Source organism: Tamandua tetradactyla, chromosome 5 (assembly GCF_023851605.1).
Source record: "Tamandua tetradactyla isolate mTamTet1 chromosome 5, mTamTet1.pri, whole genome shotgun sequence".
NCBI lineage: Eukaryota > Metazoa > Chordata > Mammalia > Pilosa > Myrmecophagidae > Tamandua > Tamandua tetradactyla.
Window position 1 is genome coordinate 116822004 of NC_135331.1, and position 8117 is coordinate 116830120.

Sequence of the window (8117 nt, forward strand, 5' to 3'; positions counted from 1 at the left end):
TCAGTCTAATGTGAAACTGAAACTGGGATAACATAGTGCCTCATGTCAATATGGTACAATTTGGTTCTCTTGCAGTTTAGAAGAATAGCATAATTATCTTACATCTACACAAAATTCTGTGGAACATGGTAGTTATTCATGATTAAAATAAAATAGTAATATAAATTCATTTAACTGTTAAATATATTTACATGAATGCCATTGTGATACAAGATGGCCTAGGAAGTTATACAGCAGTATGTACATAATATTTGCCACAACAGTATTTATGAGTTTGATTTGTTATAGACCAGGCAATTTTATAAGACAAATAATCTGGTATCATTTTTTTTATATTATGAAAGGAAGGAATTAAATGTAAGTAGTTTCATTCCTCAGGGGAGGGGATCCTACTAAAAAATCAGTACAAATTGAATAGAGTTCTGTCTTCTAGAACATTTGAACTTGTTGATCAAGATTCCTATAAGCTGGGGCAAACCAATCTTGAGACAGGAAGATTATCTTCATGCTGTGAACTGCCTTTAGCACACACTGACCCCAGACAGGCCTCCAAGCCCTATGCAGAACCTTCTGGGAATACAGCTTCTGCAGTAGCAGTGGCTGCTAGCTGCCCATGGGCATAGTCTAGCAGCTGGGAAATAATAGTCTCTGCATTCTGGTACCCAGTGAGGTTGGTGACAATGGCAGCAGCAGGAGGAAGACTGTACACTGCAGTCTTGCTGAGATATGCATTTCTGTGAAAGAACTGGCCATCATGTTAGGGTAAGAAGCCTGGGAATGCTGACAGGGAAGGGCCAGGTTTGCAGATAGAGGCACGGCCCCTTGGCTGAGAGCAGGCAGCTGCTTGAGGGAAAGACAGTAGCTTTGGAAATGGCTCATCTGGGTATTCCCCATCATCAAATAAGCACCACTCAGAGGAGGTCCTGGGTACACCTGAGAACCAGAATCACCAGGTGACTGTACATAATACTGTAGATTCTGTAACTTTGCATATGTGGAATGTCTTCATTAATTAACGTGGCGGACAATTAAAGAGCCTCCCTCACTTTCACATTAAGCTCTGAGAGTTCTGAATATTTTCTATTAATATCTTCCAGCTTCGCCTCAATGAGAGGTCCTATCTGGCTACACATTACTTCAAGATGAAGGTGCTCTGGGAACTCTGGCTGGTCACTGTTAGGGTCTGTACTTTGCATCTTATGTACCAATTTTCCACTTTATCTCCATCAATGAAGGCTGATTCTGGCTTGGGGTCTAGTGTTTCTACCTGAACATTGTCACTGAATTCTATTGCCTTCTTCTCCATTTTAAACATTTCTGCAGCAGTGAGACCTGCTGAGATAAAATTAGAAGGAAATAACCCCAGGCCTTGATGGGTCTCACCTTTCTACCAATTGGGGTCACTGTCATCAAGAACTGTAATAATTTCTCCAGCTTTAGAGTAAGTTCATTATCTTCAGCAGCTTCAAAGTCGTATATAGAATGAACTTTTAATCCTTCATGTTGGTAGTTAGTTAAGAGATTGAATGTGCTTGGATACAAACTGAAAGGTGGGATTGATGACTGCCTCTGTTCCTTCAGGGCTAACTCAGTGCCTTTTACTGGATCTTCTTCCTTGCTGTTAGTTGCTGTGCTAGGGTCTTTAGCTGCCAGAACTCGGCTTGCTTAGGCCTGTTCTTCAGCCTGAGAACCAACACTGAGAAAGGTGACTCCTTGCTATTTAAGATTCTTGATCATTGCTGCTATCAGATTCAGCTGGGGGTCATCCTTAAATTCATCTGTCCATTCAACCATAAGAGCTTTTAATTTTTCACATACTTTAGGATGACCCTTATTTAATATGCTGCTTACTTCACTAGCAAAATCTCTTGGACGTGCTTCTAAATGAAACATTTCACCGTGGATACTCATGTCCTAGAAGTACCAGAGCTTGCATAGCAGCATGAAGATCTTTATGATTGACCCTTGTCATAGTGGACTAAAGACAAACTTTAGGTCCAGTGGGAGACTGACCAACTTTATCACAATTACCCAAAATGAGGCTCCAGTCCTCAGCAGTATTCTCCTCACTGTTTGCTTTCTCCACGTCCTGATCAAGGGGTTTTAGGCAAAGAGCATCGCTGTGGGGGGTAGGGAACCCACGGGGAGCCCCTCGACAACCTGGAACAAAGGCACGGCACAGGAAAGCAGACACCTTCAGTGCTCAGACACCAGCTTGTCAGGCTCAGCGGCTCCTCCTGAGCCTCCTTCATGTGGCTTCACCCAACTGACTGATAATTATGATTATAATGAAATATAATTAACCAAGTACTTGCCAAAATTCAGACTTTTTATTAATAAATTTAATACAAGATCCAGTGGTGGGTCTAATAACCAATTGAGAAATAGTAATAACATTATTTTTAAACTTTTTTGTTGTATAATATAACATATATTCAAAGCAAAGAAAAAAGAGAAATAATTTCAAAGCACTCTTCAACAAGTAGTTACAGAACAGATCCCAGAGTTTGTCATGGGCCACCATTCCATCATCTCAGATATTTTCCTTCTGGCTGTTCCAAAACACTGGAGGCCAGAAGGAATATTTATATAGTGATTCAGCAGCCATACTCATTTGTTCAATCCCGTTTTCTCTGTTATACCTTCTCCTTCTCCTTTAATCCTTCTCCCAATCTATAGGGATCTTTGGGCAATGCCTGCTCTGGCTTTTTCATGTTGAGAAGGTGTGTCCACACTAAAGGATAGGGGGATGAAATTAATTGATAATTCTGGAAAGGTTGGTCCTCTGAGTTTCAGGATTATCTGACCTGGGAAACTTCTGGGAATTAGATGTTCCAGGAAGGCAAACCTAGTGCATGAAACCTTTATAGAGTCTCAGTTCAAGCCCTAGGTGTTCTTAAGAGTCAACAGTTCAAGTCCTAGATGATGCTGGTTGGGGTTTAGCAAATCATGGCAGTTAGCACCATCTAACTGAAGCTTACATAAGGACAGCCTCCAGAACAGCCTCTTGACTCCATTTGATCTCTTAGGCACTGATGCCTTATTTTATTACACTTATTTTCCCCCTTTTGGTCAGGAAAGCATTGTGAATCCCACGGTGCCAGGGCAAGACTCATCCCTGGGATTCACGCCCCATGTTGTCAGGGAGATTTTGATCCCTGAATGGCTTGTATCACATAGTGGGGAGGGGCAACGATTTCCCTTGCACAGTTGGGCTTAGAGAAAGAGAGGCTGCATCTGAGCAACAAGAGACTTCCTGGAAGCAATTCTTAGGCCTTGTCATGGGTAGTCATAGTTTCCCCCCTGCAGAAATAAGTTTCATAAGGGTAAGTTTCAAAATCTAAGACATGGCTTATTTTCTTCGAAGTCCCCAGTGGTTGAGAAAGTACCCAGGGTTTTCCAGATTGGAGAATTTAATAGTTATATGTTTTTTTTCTCTCTCTATATATATCCCCTCTTAAGACCCTCAAGGGACTTTAACAGTACTTTTTATTTATCGGCCCACCATAGTATGAGATATATCCTGGTATTACATTAAGTTATACAGAATTACAAGACCTCTTTCCTGTTCTGGACTCCAGGAGTTTGGGTTTTTTAAATGAGCTATCCAGACAGGTTGATTTAGATTACATATTACAGAAAATTTAGGTTTTGACATAATAAACCTGCCTTTGATCTCATACAGTAGCTAAAGGTCTAGAGTATGTACACTACCATCTTTTACCCTCCATTCTAATTTACCTTAGACCCAGCCAGATTGGCTTTGTTTTAAACTCTAACTGAGGCCTGATCTCTTTTTTTGGTTACTTTGTTATTATATATACCTATGCTACTTTCAGGTCTGCAGCACTCTGTTTCTGGGTCTTAGGTGTCACAGAGCTACTCAAAGTTCCAGGGAAATACCAGCTGATACACCTATAGTTCAGTGTCTCAGAATCCAGGATTATATCTACAACTTCAACCAAGTGGCTTCTGTAAGGGCCCACAATATAGGCTCCCATTTTCTTATACGTATTTTCTGAGAGAGACCTTAGCATATTTGTTCTTAGTGTCTGGCTTATTTTGCACAATAAATTGTCCCCAGGGTTTATTCAGTTTGTTGTGTGCCCCTTGACATCCCTCCTTTTTGTAGCTGCACTATTCCATCATATAAATGTGTCACCATTCACCATTGTGTTTCTCAGTCATTGTATCCTTTGGCTCCCTCCATCGATTGGGCATCATGGATAATGTCCAAAATAATGTAATAATATAAGACAAACCATGTCTTACAGTGTCTTTGCTTGGTTGTACAATCAGCAGTACTCTCAATTTTAGACAATTTTCATTGGGCCATAATGACAAAGAACCAGAAAACACATCACCAGCTGTCAAATCAAAACTACCTTTTATCACTTGTCCCTCTGTCCACCCCTCCACCCCCCAGTTGCCCCTGGTGGTACTGTGCTACTGTTGAAATCTTGTTAACTATTGGCTATATCATGCAATTCAATCCCCCCCATAACCTTCTTCTGCCAACTCTTTGTTCACTATCGAGCCATTGAAATAGTTCATGTGAGAACTTATTTATAATTGTAAATTTAAACAGTGGGATACATGGCACTATACATGCCCTTTCAATCATACTCACCTTCAATATGGCACTGTTACTTATAAACCTGCTAATTAGTTACTGTCACTTCTATACATTACCTTACATTTAGATTCAACTTCTTTGGGTAGCCTTTCCTCTATCTCTAGTTTATATGTAGCTCTAGGTCAGTTAAATTCTGCAGTGTAACCTTTGAGATGACCTTTACCAGAGTCAATAGCAAAATCATATAGTATCTGTCCTTTTGTGTCTGACTTATTTCACCCAGCATTATGTCCTCAGGATTCATCCATGTTCTCATGTTCCAGGACATCATTTCGTCTTACTGCTGTATAATGTTCCATAGTATGCATATACCAGATTTTGTTAATACACTTGTCTGTTAATGGGCACTTGAATTGTTTCCATCTTTTGGCAATTGTGAATAGTGCCGCTATGAACATCAGCATGCAAATGTCTGTTCATATCACTGCCCTTAGCTATTCTGGGTATATACCAAATATTGGTATTGCTGGGTCATAGGGCATCTCAATATTTAGTTTTCTGAGGAATCACCGAGCTATCTTCCACAGTTACTGTACCATTATCCATTCCCACCAACAGTGAATACTTGTTCCAATTTCTCTATATCCTCTCCAACATTTGTAGATTTCTGTTTATTTAATAGCAGTCAGTCTTATACGTGTGAGGTGATATCTCATTGTCATCTTAATTTGCATTTGCATTATAACTAATGAAAATGAGCATCTCTTCATGTGCTCTTTATAGCCATTTGTATTTGTTCTTCAGGAAAGTGTCTACTGATATCCTCTGCCCATTTTATAATTGGGCTGTGTGTTCTTTTATTGTTGAGTTATATAATTTTTTATCTACACAGGATATCAAGCCATTATCCAATATGTGGTTTCCAGATATTTTCTCCCATTGAGTTGGCTGCCTCTTCACCTTTTTAACAAAGTCCTTTGAGGTACAGAAGCTCTTGATCTTAAGGACTTCCCACTTGTCTATTTTTTCTTTCACTATTGTGCTTTAAATATGAAGTTTAAGAAGCTACCTTTTATTACTAGATCTTGAAGATTTTTCCTTGCATTTTCTTCTAGAAGTTTTATGGTACTGGCTTTTTTAAAATTTTGTGTTTTTTTTGAAAGAATTGCTTATTTACTGAACCAATTTTAAATTTATATCTTTAAATTCAATTTTGAAGTGTTTTCACACACACAAAAATGATTGGTATGCCAACAGTTGTCCTAAAGTGAAACACAGTCACCTTACCAAAAAACTGTTGCAAATATTTTCACCCAAGTAAAAAAAAAAATTATTTCTTCTGAATATGAAAACCTGTAACAAATTTAAATTAATTATATAAAACTCGTTACTTCTAGTTTTCCCCTTGCAAAGATCCCAAAAAAAATGTTCAAGTAATTAATATACATCCATCACAGGATAATTCTGGATCGTCCCCATACCAGACCAGATGCTCCTTTAATTTTAAACCCATCATCAGAGACCAAGAGTCATTTTGATTTTTCATTTTCTACAAAATTCATGTGTGCCAAAAATGAAAGACCCAAGAGAAACAAAAACAAAGACAAAACCCTAGTACTGACGCTGATGTCCAGTATGCTAATTAAATAGTGGCCCCAAATGCCACTGATCAAAAATAATGTAGTGTCTGTATATCATTGCAATGATATATATATATTTACACTGGCTTTAACCCTTTGGCATCAGAAACCCAGATTTTTCCAGTTGCGTGAATATACACTTCCTCCTTTCCAAAAGTGGAGAAAGTAGACATACCAGCACAGAATGAAAAACAGCTACCATTTGCTGAGATACCCAGAGAATTGGCTTTAAGAGACTTCTATAAGTTAGGAAGTAACCAAAAAATGGTTGCTAGCTGCTTGTGTCATCAATTTACATGGAGGTGACTGAGTCTTAAGCTTCAATGTAAAAATTTAGGGGGGAAATGCTTATTGGGGTAAGTTTTATCTTTAAAGCAAAAACAAGAAAGGAAGTTTAAAGTACCCAGCTGTGGTAGCATTCTCCAAAGTGAGAGAGCTGTGCTATTAGCTTGGCAGAAAATGTCAAGATGCAGACTGATTGTATCTCATGACTCAAAAAAAAGAATCTTTAATGACTTGAACTGCATGAGAGGAATCCAAAGAATGCAGTAAGTTTAGTGAAGTACTATCAGCCCTTCTGCTGATTTCTTGAACAAACTGCATTTTATTATGAAAACAGAGAAAAAAAGACCATGCTCTTATATTTTATTTACAGTGTTTGAGTTCTGGAAGAACTATATAATGGAAAATTCAAATAAGAACTAATGCAAATCAAACATCAAATATTCATTATCACTTTCCTAAAAAAATGTTTTCCCCATAACTATTAATAAAAAAGAAACATAAACTGTGATTGTACAGTTCAGAAAGTAAAAAACAGAAAAGCTACTGACATTGTGTGGTAAACAGTCAGATATGAGAAAAAGGCTTTGAAACAACCCTCCAGACTTCAAAAAAATCTCTTCAAGGTGTATGGGTTCAGTGGTAGAATTCTCACCTGCTTTGTGGAGACCTGGGTTCGATTCCCAGCCTGTGCACTCCCTCCACCCCACCCCAAAATTCCACAAATGGTACTGCAATAATGGGATAGTCAAATGGAAAAAGAATGAAATGTGACCCCCACCACACAGCATACAAGATTAAGAAAAAATCTCTTCAGGTAGTAGATCTGTCTCAGTGTTATGGTAACTACAACAAGAGCTTCAAAGAAGGACCAAAGGACTGCTCTGCTGTTTGTGTTGTCATTGATCGCTCTGTGTAGTCTCCCCCAAACTTTCATGTACTCCTGTTCATGCTTTACAGCTGTCACTGCCATTGCTAGCTCATTGATCCTTTCTTCTAGCCTGTTCTGGTGAGCTTCTGTTTCCATGTTGTCCTTTTGGGGCTTCCCCAGTATCATTGGTGAACATCAGTGTCTTTGGAGTTCATTGTGGCCATCCTATTACTAAAGCAAAACTTCTGTGTTCTATCCATGTGATCAGCAAATGTATATTTCCCACTGGACTCTTGGTCTCCTTTACAAATTCCTTTATTATCAGGCTCTGAAATCTCTACATCTATGTCCAGGAAGCCACCCTCAGCCGCTTCGAAGATGAGGTGCCTGAGGTGACCCGCTTGAAGAGTGACTGTTGGCATGTGCATCGATGCTAACAAGGTAGCCCAAGGCAGTGGTCAGGAGCACCAGCTGCTTGGTGAGGGTCTCCATGGTAGGGCCGAGGCCAGGACCAGAAATGTGGTCTCCAGAGTTACTGCCAGCGCTGCCTCTTCGGCCACCACCACCTCACCAGTATAGGCTTTTACAGTTAGGTCTTTAATCCATTTTGAAGTCATTTTTGTATAGGGGATAAGGTAGGGGTTCTTTTTCATTCTTTTGGCTATTGATGTCCAATACTCCCATACCCATGTATGGAAACTACTATCCTGTTCCAGTTCAGTGGATTTGGGGACCTTATCGAAGATCA

General features: G+C 39.3%; 2 pseudogenes; both read right to left on the reverse strand.

Annotated features, from left to right (window-relative positions):
* Window positions 1–556: 556 nt before the first annotated feature.
* On the reverse strand, window positions 557–1987 carry LOC143683297 (signal transducing adapter molecule 1 pseudogene; annotated as a pseudogene).
* Window positions 1979–7861, reverse strand: LOC143683299 (transmembrane emp24 domain-containing protein 2 pseudogene; annotated as a pseudogene).
* Window positions 7862–8117: the final 256 nt, after the last annotated feature.